Genomic DNA, 16,415 nt, shown 5'->3' with positions numbered 1-16,415 from the left:
TAAAAACAAGAATAAAAATTCTGTTCGTCTTTGGTTTATTATTTTCCCATTGATAGAAGAGATTTTTTTGTTTGCTGTTATTGCAAATCCATGACTGCTTTGCTAGTGGTAATATGTCACTCCACCTCAGAATCATTTCAGATAAGGTCAGTATTTGCTTTTCTTTTCTCTTTTTATCTATCCACACATTGTACATTTTTATGATATGCTCATGATCATGATAATTCAGTTGTTTCGATATGCCATTCCATGCAAGCTCCACCAAATTTGTGTTACCTAACACTGAGATATTTGAATTTTTCCCTTTTACTATATATTTATTTTAGCATATATATTCCGTTATGTCTGTTGAGTGCTCACCAGAGGATGGATGTAAGGTCCTTACAAGAGCAGTATACAGGAGCTAATGAATTGTTGATGTTTACACAATCTGACTATTTGATGGATTTTAGTTTGTGAAAATTTACTCTTTCATAAGTGGGATTTGAAGAACATTGTGAAAGCAGAGGTTGTGTTCATCCGCTATTGTTCTTTTTACATTCTCAAAACACTAAAAGAAGAAAATAATGCAATTCTGGTTATTATAGCTGACTGGAAAATATCCAGCCTTGCTTTGGGCTGTTTTAATAGAAACCAGTGAATAAGATGCAGCTAAGCTTGCTGTTTGGCTTCTGTTGGTATTTAGCTATGACTTGGATCTTATTTCCTTGGGCATTCCATTCACTAGACATCTAGAGAGGTAGGTACGTTCACACGAGAAATTCAAACCAATGTTGGTAGTTTTGATCCCAGTAGTTAAGGAGATATCTGTTATTAGAGATCTCTGCAAGAATGTAATCATAGCACAAGTATTCTGCCTCCTTTCAGAAGCTAGATAGATTGTAAGCAGAAGAGTTTTTTGCTGGAGCATGTTTTTAATAGCCCAAATATAAAGTTTTCCATCCAGAAGAACTCCTTCAAGTCAACACAAGTAACATGCAGCTAACCATCAACAAACCAGTCAAACTGAAACGGAAACATTGGACTAGATATGCTTGCCTTTTGTAGCACATTTATCTCTTTTTTTCTACTAAAATTACTTTACTGTTTACCTAAGAGTTTATCTAGAAACAATACTGAATGTCCAGTTTTATGAAATAAGTGTGGGGTTTTTAGCATAGCTCAATTAGAGAAACCTTATTTCTCTGCTGCTTCAAAAACCTGCTGCCTGAACACTTAATGAAGTCCTGTTTTATCAATAGATTGATTTAATCAGTTTCTCTCTCTTTTTGCATGCCAAGGGTTTGTACTATGTCTGCAAGTTAAATTCCTTGATTATTCTTCTTACTGTTTTTATTCTTTTTCTGCAATGGGGTGTAGCACAGGTAGACAGCATGAGCAAGTGGATGCATTATAAGGCAGAAAAAAAAGTTGAATGCAAACCAGATGTATATGTAATCACATTGATTACCGTACTCATTTTTGCTCCTTCTTCTATATGTTGTCCTTTATATGACACGGAGACCATATTAGTCTTTATTAGAATCATTGCCTTCTAAGCTGACTCTCAGAGTAGACTGAATATATATATATATATATATATATAATTGTACAGCATGGGATGGGTAGATTTTTATCCTATGTAATTACAGCAGATTCATATTAGCATTTCTCTCTTACTAATTAAAAGGAAATTCTTCCTATCAGATCTTCCAGATGAGCTGCTTGTGGGATCCAAACAGGAGCTGACATCTTCGATTTTGCTTTTGCAGTGCAGAAAAATAATTTGTCTTGATTGTTCCATGTTATTTGAGAGAAAATTCTGGAACATATTGCCGTCAGCACTGATATGGGGTCAAAGACAGCTTGTAGGAAAATGTTACAAGTTTACTAAGTGAAACTTCCCCCCCACCCCCCATTATAAATATAGGAGAACTGTTTCACTGAGCTGTTAAGTAATAATCTTCTCAGTCTGAAAAAACACCCCACCAATTATATAGTAAATTTACCACCAGTGGACATGTAAAATAAGTATATTTGAAACAGTCACTTGTTTCAAATTATTTCTTACCTTCTCTTCTTTCACGGAGGTATCTGAGGTACCACTGTTTTCACCTCTGTGGAGAAGGGTAATTAACCGTAGTCCCTTACTTAGGAAAATGTGGCTTTATTATTCTGTCTTGCAATGTTTGATTTCCCTAACATTAAAAAGTAAGCTGTTAGCATAAAAAGAATGCAAATGTCTCACATAAAATCAGCTGTGCTCCTGTCACCAGCACTCCAGAAACGGCAAGAGATTCCCCTTGGCCTAAAGCAACCTGCTGCCATGCCTTTCAAAGGCTTCACTGAGCAGCCAAAGGGGGACAGGCTCAGTTAACCATTAATGACAAATGCTCTGAGGAAGAACCATAAAACTACTTTTTAAGCTTTAAGAGGAACTCAGTGCTTACGTTTGCTGTGGTACAATGGTTCGGTAATGCAGCTCAGCATATCACAGTGTGTGATGTTAGACTAATGCTGCATTTATTGACATGAGGCCTCACTCCGTGATACCAATCAAACTGAACGGCACTCCATTACCTGGGCTTGGCCTATTTCCGTGTAGAACCTGTTCAAGCTGATAGAGGCTGGTATGCCAACTCATTTAGTGTTTGGTTTAATGAGCCTTTTCAGTGCATTTTTTTCTGTTCTGAAATCATCAGTTTTATTTACCTTTGGTGTTATTAATGGCTCAGAATATTTCTTCTGAAATATTATGAGAGTGAACAAAATCAGCCTATTAGGTACGTACAAACTGATGGCTTGGAAGTTTGCTTTCATGGTTTCCTATTTGCAATTTCCTGGTTAAGCAAAGGACTTAAGACATGTAGTACAGTTATTGGCCCATGGTGGGGCAAGTGTCACTTGTAGCAAAGTGGCTGGAAACTAGTCCTGTAGATATATATAAAAACATACAAGTTTATAGTCTTTTCCTCAGACGAGTTTGTGACCAAATTATTATTTTTTTCCCCCGCTGAAATTTATCTGAAAAAATTTATTATATGTTAGATACGTGTTAATGCGGAACAAGCAAAACATAATTGCACCTGAGGGCTTTTAGTTGAATAGATGTATACAAAAGCTGGTTTTATTTTTTTTTCTTCTAAATTATGCCATCTATTGTGGAACAGTCGCTAAGATTACATACTGCAACCTCAAAGTCCACCTACAAATAGAAATATACCCTCTAGTACTTTAGTCATAGAGATCCATACCTGATTCTTCCTTACTTTTCCAAGACAGCAAGAGTTGCACATAAAAGTATTGCCAGGATACAATTCAATTCAAGCATTGAAACCTATGAGAATGGAGATTGATTCAGACTACATTTTTAGTCATTAATCAGTATTTTGAAACCTTCTCCCCCAAAGTTAACCTTTTTCATTTAAGTAGAAAGTGAAATTTAAATATTGGTGCTCTCACTATACTGAATAACCTTTCAATTTGTTTTTAAAAAAAGTTGTTTTAATGAGACTAATTTAATGGAATTTCATTTATCTTAGGGCCTTCTAATGGAAGCTCAAAATATGAGGAATAGCAGTTGTATTTCTAGAAGACACAGAGCCGGACTTATGTTATGTCACATGCTCTTAGTTTAGTGTATTTTCAGTGACCACACGATGTAAATTACCTTGGTAAGGCACTGTTAGTTTCCACTGTGTCCTTATAGTTTCCACTGTTTCATTTTTTATGGAATGTTTAGCTTTTCAAGATTAAAGGTAGTCTTTTTCATCTTTCTGTCATATCTTCCAAAGCAGAGGGGAAATTGGAGCAGACAGCTTTAATAACTTAACATACAGTAAGGAAGCTAGGCACAGGCAGAATATAAAAAAGCAATCTAAAATTCAGCACCTTAAGTGCCTGGAGCTTGAAAATGACTAAGGTGTTATAACTTAATAATATCTTTTTGGAATCACATTTTGGACTAAAAATAAGGGAGGAAATACAGCTCAAGATTTGTGATAGAGTATATTGCTCTGTGGAGGATAGTCTGTTACTTATTCATTACAATGTAGTCTGCATAGAAATGAAAGTAGGTTTAAATTAGCATTTCTGGATTATTTAGCACTGAGTTTATGATAGTTTAGATCAATAATTAAAAGATATATTTTTCCTATTATTAAAATTTTTCTTATATGCTTTTTTCTTTTTTTTAAACATTCATCATTGGGGTTTAGAAAAGAGACACTTGCCTAAGTAAAAACTGAAATTTGCATCAGGCAGCTATGTAGTAACTGAAAACATCAATTAATAGCTGCTCAATGAAATTTTTTTTCATAGTCTTTGTATCAAAATGTGTATCAAAATGACCATAGTCAGCCCTGATGTCATCCAGGCTGGTTGCCTAAGCAAAGCGGTCATGGATTTGGGCAGCCCTTGCAGGTTGACCTACTCTTACAGCTCAGGTTGGTTGGCCTGCATCAAAGATGAGTTATACAGAGCTAGAAAAGGTGGTTTCAACTACTGTTGAATTTACAAGAAAAAAAAAACAACAAACCAAACCCTGTAGAGGATCTCAAAATGCTCACAAATCCATGTTAAATTTGTAAACTGTTTCAATCAAAAGGGGAGGGGAAAGAATGCAAAATATTGAAGTATTTAATTTTTCCCTTAAAAATGAAACATTTTATTTCAGAAAGCCTGCAGTGTTTTGTTTCAATAGTTCTTAAATAGACCTTTTTTACTTTTTGTTTGAAAGAAACATTTTTAAAAACTTTAAATTAAAAACATTTTAAATAGCATTAGATTACAGAAATATGCAAAAAACCCCTTGTGCTAGAGATAAATATATTGATTTTGGTCAATCTAATCAGTTCTCTTTCTTAAACATCCAACCAGAGTAGTGTGTACAATACGGATTTAACTCAAACTCTATTTTGTATTTGTCTTCTTCCTGCCTGGCCTCAGCAGTATTTATCCAGCTCTAGCTAGTTGCACCATGTTTTATGTATTCAGAGGTTAAAATCCCTGGGATTCTTGAACGCAATCTCTCATCAAAACAGTTATAATTGTCAGATGATTTGCAGTGACCATTAGAAAAGATGGTTTGGGTTTTTTTCCTGCTAAATAAATTGTAGTTTTCTGCTCACACAAACCCCTTGGATCAGTAACGTTTTATGAGTAAATGCCAGTATGCAAAATGGTTGAGAGCTGTGAGACATCTCCCATTCCACACTGGCTATTCGCGGACAGGTACCCGTCTCTATCACCTCAGCTATGTGAGCATAGGATGGAGAAATAGTTATGTAGAACTGTTGATGCAGATACCAATTGGGAGTCATTAAATCCCAGCTCTCACCAACAGTCACTCACTGAACTATGTCTGTTTGGGCTATCTGCTATATGGGTTTTTTTCTGCTGAATAGGCTCCTCCTTTTAAGCTGCTCTGCATCAAGTAAAACATAAATGTTTCATTTCTACAACAATCTTCCCTAAAAACAGATAGAAACATATGCAATCTATACTTGATGAAAGAAGTTTAAAAAATCAAATACATTTTAGAGAAAATGAAATTATGTTATTTTACAATCTCTTATGATCATTCTTCTATTTCTGAGGCATTAGTAAGAAGGACAATTTATTACAACTTTTACTTATCGTCTCCAAACTTCTTGAAAATCAACATTTATTTCCAGTAGGACTTTTTTTATTACTGTTGCCGTAAAATCTGTGTACTTTTTCTTAAATTTTAAAAAAGGCCTTTTTAAATTATGCTTTTTGCTAGAAATAAGACTGATGGACAGCCTTCCATACAGGGATTTTAAAGTACTACAACACTGCAAATTTACTAACTGTAGCAAAATAAACTTATATTTCAAATTTTCAAGTGAACTTCTGGCAAATAACTGTGAAAGAATGTGAATGGAATCCTCAGTTGTAGTCTTTTGCTTAATTAGTGTTTACATTTTACTTAGAAAACATGATATGAATTCAGAGCACCATTTTTTACTATGTAAATAATTTTAACACAAAATTTTATCAAGCATTTCTGATCTCACAGAATGCAAGACTGGCAAAGTTTCACTTGTGCGTTTGAAAAGAATTAGCTTAGTTTATTTTTCCAGTTGATTATTTATTTTTCAAACTTTTCCTGCAATGAATTTTGCAATGAACCATCACACTATCAAGTTCATTACAGACTTGTTCATATAAATGAATACTCAGGTTCCCACCTGTAGCACTGGCCACCCCAGGAAACTTAAGGTTAAGTAGCCAGTTTTCTAAGGCTTGTGTATTGAATGAAGTATCTGAGAGAAATTCACTTTCTTTACACAAGTAGGCTCTGCTTAACTCAACAAATCTAAAGTTCTGGAGGATACTAGGATAAGATTGAAAACATGACAGTTATATATAATAAGAATTAATTTTGTAATAGGAGAATCAGTTGTTTAAAATACTGAATATGTCCTGTATCATCCAGAACCCATCATCAAGGTTCTTCTAACTTCAACTGAGCCTAATAAAAACACTTGATAGAAATGACTCCATTTCTGAATTACTTACTGCAAATGAAAGCCATCAACTCCTTCTTCATAGCTTAATTTATATTTTTATTTCAATTGAAAATTGATACACTTCTGAAATACGTATTTTGTTTTTCTCCTCTGAAATGTTATAGTTACAATCCCAAAAATTTCAACATAGGACAAAATAAATATAATTTACCTTCTTGTTTGACTATTTATCATTTGACTATTATATCATTTGCAGTTAAAAATTTAATTAAGAAGACTTTTGGAATAATTTATGTAGGAGCAAGGATAGTAATTTAAATCATCATACATCATCATTTCAAAAGTTACATCCACACTATTTCATTAAATATGAGAATACAAATAAGTAAAGTGCATGGTTTATATATGGAATTATTCAGAAAATTCATCAACTAAAAGGGAAGTTGCCAGAGGGTGTAAACATCTTGCTATAGTGGGAGTAGGGAGTACTGCTTTAGGCTCATGGCAGCCAAAGACCAGAAGGTTACACACCACATTTATCAGCCCAATGCCTGACTGGGACTGGACCTGAGTAAAGGCTGTGCCCATTGGTGAGAGTACTAGATCTGGTCTATAAAAAAGCCATTTCCTCTAGGAAGATATTATTAAAAACTTTTGAACCAATTGAAAAGAGACTTGTACACCTTGATTCCTCGGTGTGTAGAGCTGAGGTTTCTCCTCTCAGTCCTATCTACTTTCTCAAATACAGACTAAAAGTGACTGGTTAGTAAACAGTAATAGACCTGGTTAATAACAGTGCCATTTTATTTCTGGTAAACTATGAAAGTCACTACAGATAACAACACAGGGTATCCCCATGGTGAGAGATTTGTCAGGCATCTAATATTAGCCAACTTCTTAAGAATGGGTGTTTAATTCCTATCATTTTGAATACAAATAGCTACATAATAACTTATTGTGCTCCTCCCACATCTGCCTATTCTGTCCCTTGCTTTTTTTGCAAAAACTTCTATGATGAGTTCCTCAAAGCAGAAATTTTTTTGTTGTTTAACCCTACTCAATCCAGTCTCTGACTGTAAGAAAAGAGTATAAACTCCCTAAGCTACTGCAAAAAGGATACAATAATGTCCTGTAAATCAAGAAGGCAATCTTACCTGCCCACATAAATCTTTACTACGCACATATTTCCTCAGTTGTGTCACCAAGACTTAGTTCCCTTTAGACCTGATCCCAAATGTGAAAAGGACGCAAGAAATATTTACTGGAATTCATACAGTGTTAGAAAAACAGCAAACATGAGAAATGCCTGCATTCAGAGTTTGTTTATCATTGACTTTATTATGTATTTAATGATAGTAATGTTCATATGCATGTAGAAGTGAATGAAGATGAGGGACAGGCATATTATCACGTGAAAAGGTTTGGAATGAACTAGGAAAAAAATGAAAAACAGACTGAAAAATAATTTTCCAACCATTACTGACATTAATAAATTTGAAGACCTTATTTCATTTAATATCAAACTGGATGACTTTGTTAAACTTGAAATATTTTAAAATATACTCTTTTTAATCATGACATTAGAAGATGAACTAAAACTTTATGATTAAAAAGAATTCTAGCCCTTTTATTTAACTTCAAAAGTTGATAACTTAGAAAGCTCTAAAGATATATTTTAGGACTTCATAGGTTAATGAAGTTTAATTGAGACTATTTCGATTCTTGCATGTTAGAGGTATCTAAACCTAACCTGACTTGAACCATTTATTATGAATTCACATGTTACTTTCTTAGCTGTTCCACACAGCCTATTGAGTATTTGATGGGAGGGTACAGATGTAGTTTTAGGTATGGTAAGATTAGGTGACTTGTAAAATCTCATTTGCTTTAAGGTGTCTGCCCAAGGCCTGAACTTAAATTCATGGAAACTGCATTGACTATTTCCATCATCCTAAGCAGAAGTTTATTAAGTCCTGAGAGTATTACTAATTGTTAATCGATTTCAATTTTGCTTGATTAATTTCATTTTTCAGTAGCTACTCTATTCTTGTTCCCTTTCTTTTTCTTTGCAAATGTATTTTTAATTTGCAATCTTATTGACCGTGTTAAACTGTCTTCATAGTATAAGTAGTTAATACCTCACAGTTTCCTCAATAAATCAATCAAACCATCTATCCCACTTATTTCATATTACGTAGTCATTTGCTTTAGTTTAAACGACTAATTTCATTAACTGGAAGCCATTTGTTCATGTTCCCTACTGCTGCATAGCACAAAATTAAACCAATGCACAGGATAGATAAACACATCAAGCTGTACAGTGCAGAGGAAGTAAGTGAGAATCTAAATATTTTAGAACTCCGTAATGCAGTTGCCATCAGACTGCGAGGATCTCTGAAAAAGCAATTGCACATTAGTGACTATTTATTTCCTTTCATGACTGCTTAGTCCAGGGCAGATTTTAAGGGTCTCACCGTAACCTACAATCTTGTGATTTCCAGAGTTGTGACTATACCAAATTGCTGTGTCACAAACTGGCATTTGCTGAGTCATGACTGTGAAATTTCTATGTCACATCTTTGGATGCTGCCATGTGAGAGGGACCGAGAGTGATTTTTACGTACTTTTTACGTACTTTTTACGTACTTTTAGAAACTTAGGTTTCTAAACACGAAAACTGATTCTGTGATATTTTGTAAATCTTCAGTTCTTCAATTACCAGTAAGCAGCCTGTTCCAAACAGAGAAACCTTTCCACTGTGCCATTCTTAAAAGTAGTAGTTTTATATCACATTAAACTCAAAACTCAAGTGAAAAATTAAAAATGTTGAGGAAAAACAAGAATAATGGGAAATGCTGAAAGGCCCAGATCTTTCCAGTGGTAATTTTGTGCTTTGCCTTTTTGTTCAGCCATTCTGTTGTCTCCTAAAGGCTGATGCTCCACAGCTGTGCCTGGGAAGTGTTTGATTTCCACGTCACTCACACAGTCTCTGGATGCGGTGGTATTGCCGTCACCTGTCTCTCGTGTCTTGTCCCCCAGACTTTGCAAATTCACTTTGTCTGATCTCACTAGACACAAGTTGTACAGAATAAAAGTGCAGCTAACTGAATGCTAATCTGCTTTTGTTTGATTTCTTTTAAAACTGCATCTCAGTTCATCGCACTAAACAGTCACAGTTACTGTCCCAGTAAGATTAATTTTTTATCCTGCTTTCAAGAGTGTTCTCCAACCCCATTGCAGAGAAATGGAAAATGATTTGATATCCAACTTAAAGTTAATGCTTTTACATAAGCATTGTATTTCTGTCCAATAAGTCTTTACCCTACCATTGTTACAAATGACAGCAATATCATAAATGAAAGACTTTTTTTCAGTTTGTCTGTTTTATGTCTGCTTCACACAGCAACTAAGGAGAGGGAAATGTTTGGAAAGAAATGTGTTTGTAAAATCACAAAATTTGGCAGAATGAGTCAAGGGCAGATGTAGTCTTTAAAACTACTTTTAATTCTCTTTTCAACTGACTAGATGTAAATGTGAAAATGTCTCATTAAAGAAAAGCACGGTAAGTTGTTAGCAAAAATGCAGCAGAATCCAGACTCACTTACTCCTCCCGTTGTTTCTTATGTTCTTGTTTTTCTTTGTCTTTCTTGTCATGATGAGTACAGAAGTGAATGGCCTAATTAAAGCTGAAACTCTGTGAAGTTTCCAGGAATAAATTTCCACACAATATGTAACGTTGTTAGAATTCTCTTAGCTAATGTAATAATATTTACCTCAGATAAAGGCTATTTGGTTTTATTTTTTAACAGGATCTTACCGTGACTAATATGTGTTAAAGACTGTATGTAATGCTGTACTTCCTAAAGCTTTAAGGCCTCCATTGTGCCAGGAGTGCTTAGAAATTTCAGGTCATTTTTCAGTCCTGTGGCTTATGGAGAAGGGAAAGAGTCTAGTTTGGGCCAGTAAATGCAAAATGGCATGCGTCTTCAGTCATGCAATTAAAATTTATTTTGGCTCCTGAAGACAGCAAACAACACAATAAAAGAATTTACTTTTTTATGTAATGACTAGAAATAATTGGAAAAGGAGTCTTTATCCTTGGAAAATTTTCACTTCTCAATGGAAAGTCCAAATTTGTCAAAAACTGTTCTGGCACAAAACTTTGGAAATATTGCTGTAACTTTTACAGAGATTGATAGGTAAACTTGGTAAAAGGTACACTCTAGAAAGCATAGTGCAGAGGAGAGAATCAAGGTGGGAAGAAATCACATTACAATGTAACAAAATATACAAAGAAAAGTACTCCAAATTTTTATGGGAACATTCAGTTTCTGAACATCTGATTTCTCAATTTTGTCTTTATGGGGAACTACAGATACTTGTGCAAATTTGACTTTTTAGACACATTTATATAAAATATTCTATTAATTTTTTTAAAAAAATTCTTTTTAGAAGATAAAGTAATTACAAGTTGTTTCTGCCTAATGATGAAGGGTAAATGACATCAGTAATGAAATATTAGTCAAAGGGGACCAAACATGTTTCTTGCAGATCACCTCATTAGCTTGTTTCTAAAATACGTTCACCAGAGTGAAATTGCAGCATGTGACTCGCTGTAGTGACAAACATCTGTCGTCTTAGCTCCAAAAAGGCATTTGGGAGTGGGTAAAGACAAACAGTTCTTATTTAATCAGGCTAAATGTAACCTGAGAGACATTTTTTGTCATCTGTGGTCTTGTCCCAATCTGCTGTTACTCCTTAAAAATTACTTATGGGGTTAAGTTTCTCTTTAAAGTTGCATGATCTTTTAGTAAAAGAATGATTTCCATCTGCTTTGCAATGATTACAGATGTGGTAGCTGCTGATCATCAAACAAAACCAACCAACCAGCCAAACTTGTCTGTACTCCAGAAAAACACCCAAGGGACTGGGCAGTCCTATCTTAAAAACAAAGAAATATGGTACTTCCAGAGGAAAATGTAAATGAGTAAAACTTAGCTAAAGTTTTAAAACCATTCATAACTGATGATGATAAAAAGGAGGCAAATGGATTGGACAGGCGTTTTCTATGCTTCCAGGTAATCTGCTGTTTTCCACTCCTGAACAAAAGGATGTGTTCAACTACTTGAATATGTTTCAAATAGCTATCTACAGTGGCAACATAAGTTAATTGTGCCAACTGAACAGAATTAATGCGTTTTGACAAAATAAAATGAATTATCCTAAATCCTAAAGAAAAATTATTTTTCTAATGGCTGTAAGCTACGGTGTCCCTGTTACCAGTGAAGCATTAGGACTGCATCACGTGTGACTCCTGTATTTTGTCAATTTTGTACATTCAGCATTTGGAGTTATAAAAGGTGGATATTGTAGGTGGATATTCACCCTTTACGGAGAGCCTTCCGAAGTCTTAAGTAATGTAATGGAAGCCAGGTCTGTGCAAGAAATCCCTGGAACTACTCGTCATAAAAAGGAAAAAAAGGCTATTTCTGTAAGAAAGGACGCGGGGAAGGAATCCTGTTTCTGGATCATCTCCATTACGTAATACCTGGCATGACGTCAGTTCTTCAGCCTTGGGGGACAGCACTGTGTATCGCTCCCCGACTGAGAGTCAGAAGGGTTTCTTTCCAAAAACAACTTTGTTATAGAGGAAGCAAGAGGTGGATTTGCCTGTAAAGGCTTAAATGGGGTATTCCATTGATCTCGATTGTATTTAGAGAGATCTGCCTGTAGGGTAAGATCTCCTTGGTCACATTTCACTGCGCCTCTGGACAGGGATCAGTTTCACTGTTTTTGGTTTCAAGAAGGATTTCTCCATATTTCTTTAGAGCATATCACCACATCAATAGCAAATGTTTGCCCTCATTTTTTTCTGTATTGGGGATTAGCAGGATCTTCCCATATTTCTAGTTATCAGCAAATGTAAGGAAGACCATGTATTTATTTTTTAAAAATGTAATTTTCTGTTTATTTTTGGAATTATTTAAGTGAAAACCATGAAGTTAGATTTCTTTTTTTAACATACGCTGCAGCATGAAATGGAAATTCGTACTTAGCCGTTTTACAGTGTGTTGGTATATGTGTTTGTATCCATACTCAGTGAACTTGGCTACAAAATGTTTATTTTTTAGCACATGATAAAATGCTGATAACTTCACAAAAATCTAAATAGATTCAAAGGTTATGAAAAGGCACCTTTCACACCCCAAAATTGCCTCTATGAGGTTTAAAATTCCTGGTACTTAATGTGAACATCTTTAGATCAGTAGTAATATTAGACATAAATGGACATTGCATTGCTTTTCATCTAATTTTTCATTTCAGAAAACATAGGAACACCTAAATATTGGAAGCTAAAAAAAAGTGTAGCTCATGAACAGAATAAGAGTATATCAAATATGCCATAGTCAATTCCTGTTATAAACTTTTTTCTTTTTCTGGAACTCTGTTAGACTTTTAAACCTGCCTTTTATTTCTTGTCTTGAGATCTAGTTTGCAGTAAATGAAGTGGGATACACTTCGGTGTATCCATTTGGCTTTTCTGAAATCTGCTCTAATTTTTAGTGATATTTTCAATGGTTACTTGATTTTTGATTATGGGAAACTGTCAATTTATGAGGATTAAAATATATTTAATTCTACCAGCAATGCAGGCTGTGAAAAACTACTTGCAAATGTAATTTTGGGTTATGTTCCTTTAGAAGTCTTTTCTTTCTGATAGGTGCTATATCAGCTTCATGTATAGGAAGAAAAGATTGCATCCAGTGGTCCGTTAAGTTAATTACCAATATCTATTCCCAAGAGGAAAAGGATCCTCTGGGAGGTAACTCCATCTATTTTCTTGTATAAAGAAATACATTTTTGATGCAAAAACTCAAGGTTAGAATCATGACTTTAGGTATAGAGCTCTCTTTAAATTGCCAAATACTTGTATCTAGAAAAAGGTATTTATTATTAAATAAGTGTATCAATTTTATAAGATACTGCTTTTCAGCTTTTAAGTTAGATTAAGTACTAGCAGTTGTTTGCCACACACTTTGTAGTAAGTGAAAAAAGTGTAAAAAGAAAAATATCTGAGCGATTAAATATAGAGAAACTGCAGAGGTCTTTCAGGACTCTCTATATTAATTTTTCACTGGAGCATAGCAATCTGTTCCTAACCAAAATGACACAGTATCTCTCCCCAAACCTGGTAAACCTTGCAAGTGTGCTATGTGTTATAAGAAGAGACATTTGTCTAGAATACTACTGGCAAACAATAGGATGCTGGACAAATTTATCTGTCCTGAAGCAGGAAGGCAAACTTGCGTACCCATTCTCAGTCCTGCCCCATCCTTCCCTATTTTCTGTTCTCTCCACAAATTAAGTGCTGCAAGATAGAGGCAAGTGTTCACATCTGCTGCATTCGTGATGCCACCTGGAGCTCGCAGTTTTTACTTATTATTTTTATCTTGATGTACCAGATTGTAACCAGGTACCTACTTTTAAATATATTTTGCCTGTCAGTATATTAGGTAGAATGGTGTTACCACATGCTTTTTCTCCAAGATTTTGAAAACTTGTGTGTAGTTTAAGACAACAGCTGTATGGATCACTTAGTAGGATCTTGTAGTAGCTGTGATGTAATGAACTTTTATAATTTTCACCTAAGCTATCTTGGTTTCTTGAACTGGATGCCAGCCTTGCAAATGCTTATCAGGCAGATCATTTACAGTAGTTCACTGCTGTATGAAGGACTGGGTTCAGAGAGACATTTTCGTTTTCCTATATTAATCTTTCTTTATGCTTGTACAAGATATATCAGAAGAATGATTATTCTTTTTTTCCTCTTCCTCCTTTTTTAGATGATACTTTACTCTTGTATAACTTTTCTCAACCATAGATTTCAATATAATCACAAACCATCATTTTCTTCATTAACAGATCAGGTCACTGAAGCACAGTAGAGTAAACAACTTGCCAAAATAATGAACCAAATTACTACCAGAACTGGCAGGCAGTGGAGGCATTCCATGAGCTGGCACCTGCAGTTACTAGGCACAGCTGTCATCTTCTTATTGTACAGAATCAGAAGATACAGAGCTTTAGAGATACAGAGAAGAGCTGGATGGTTATTTAAATATTTGAATTTCAGATAGTTTCATTTGCTGCTTTGCTTAATCCTACTTTCATCTTAAATTGCTCATCAAAACCTTAGATTTTGATTGTGTATGCATATTTAAGGACATTTGAAAAGTCACGGCAGTCAGGTGAAGTCCCCAGTGACTGGAAGAAGGGAAACATTGCACCCATTTTTAAGAAGGGTAGACAGGAGGACCCTGGGAACTACCGACCTGTCAGCCTCACCTCTGGGCCTGGGAAGATCATGGAACAGATCCTCCTAGAAGCTATGCTAAGGCACATGGAGGACAGGGAGGGGATTCGAAACAGCCAGCATGGCTTCACCAAGGGCAAGTCCTGCCTGACCAACCGAGTGGCCTTCTATGATGGAGTGACTACATCAGCGGACAAGGGAAGAGCTATGGATGTTGTCTGTCTGGACTTCTGGAAGGCCTTTGACATGGTCCCCCAGAACATCCTCCTCTCTAAATTGGAGAGATATGGATTTGATGGGTGGACTGTTTGGTGGATGAGGAATCGGTTGGATGGTCACATCCAGAGGCTAGTGGTCAATGGCTCAATGTCCAGATGGAGATCAGTGACAAGTGGTGTCCCTCAGGGGTCCATACTGGGACCAGTACTGTTTAATATCTTCATCAATGACATAGAGGGATCGAGTGCACCCTCAGCAAGTCTGCAGACACCACCAACCTGAGTGGTGTGGCTGACACGCCCGAGGGACAGGATGCCATCCAGAGGGACCTGGACAAGCTGGAGAAGTGGGCCTGTGTGAACCTCATGAGGTTCAACAAGGCCACGTGCAAGGTCCTGCACCTGATTTGGGGCAAGCCCTGGTATCAATAGAGGCTGGGGGATGAAGGGAGTGAGAGCAGCCCTGCCGAGAAGGACTTTGGGGTACTAGTGGATGAAAAGCTGGACATGAGCCGGCAATGTGCCCTCACAGCCCAGAAAGCCAACTGTATCCTGGGCGGCATAACCTGGCAGAGCGGGTCCAGAGGAGGGCCACAGAAATGATCAGAGGGCTGGAGCACCTCTCCTATGAAGAAAGGCTGAGAGAGTTGGGGTTGTTCAACCTGGAGAAGAGAAGGCTCCGGGGAGACCTTATTGCAGCCTTTCAGTATTAAAGGGAGCTTATGAGAAAGATGGAGACAAACTTCTTAGCAGGGCCTGTTGCGACAGAACAAGGGGTAATGGTTTTAAACTAAAAGAGGGTAGATTTAGACTAGACCTAAGGAGGACAGTTTTTACGATGAGGGTGTTGAAACACTGGCCCAGGTTGCCCAGAGAGGTGGTAGATGCCCCATCCCTGGAAACATTCAAGGTCAGGTTGGATGGGGCTCTGAGCAACCTGATCTAGTTGAAGATGTTCCTGGTCATTTCAGGGGGGTTGGACTAGATGGCCTTTAAAGGTCCCTTCCAACCCAATTTACTCTATGATTCACAATCATTCTTTAACCTTTGTGAATATACATTACTTTCAGTTATAGTGTAGCCATTTCTGCCAGCAGATACAGATTTTACAGTGATTAAATAGTTGTGATGGATTTGCAGGAATAAAAAGCCTTTCCATACACTTCATCCTACACCCCACCCCAGCCAAAAAAAAAAAAAAAAAAAAAAATTTAGACTTGATATGTAAAGCATGATTATTGATACAAAAATAAATCTCTTTCCCTTCCACTTGCAAGTCCTGAGGTGTTTAGGATCATGAATTCTGACTTGGACACTGCAGAGAACGCAGTTTACAAAATGTGGATTTAGGTTTGAATCCCATTTCCTTACAAGAGGTACATCATGCCTGGTTTTGTAGAAAGGAAAAAG

The sequence above is a fragment of the Ciconia boyciana genome, chromosome 12 (assembly GCF_034638445.1).
Source record: "Ciconia boyciana chromosome 12, ASM3463844v1, whole genome shotgun sequence".
Lineage (NCBI taxonomy): Eukaryota > Metazoa > Chordata > Aves > Ciconiiformes > Ciconiidae > Ciconia > Ciconia boyciana.
This window is presented reverse-complemented; position numbering follows the sequence as displayed.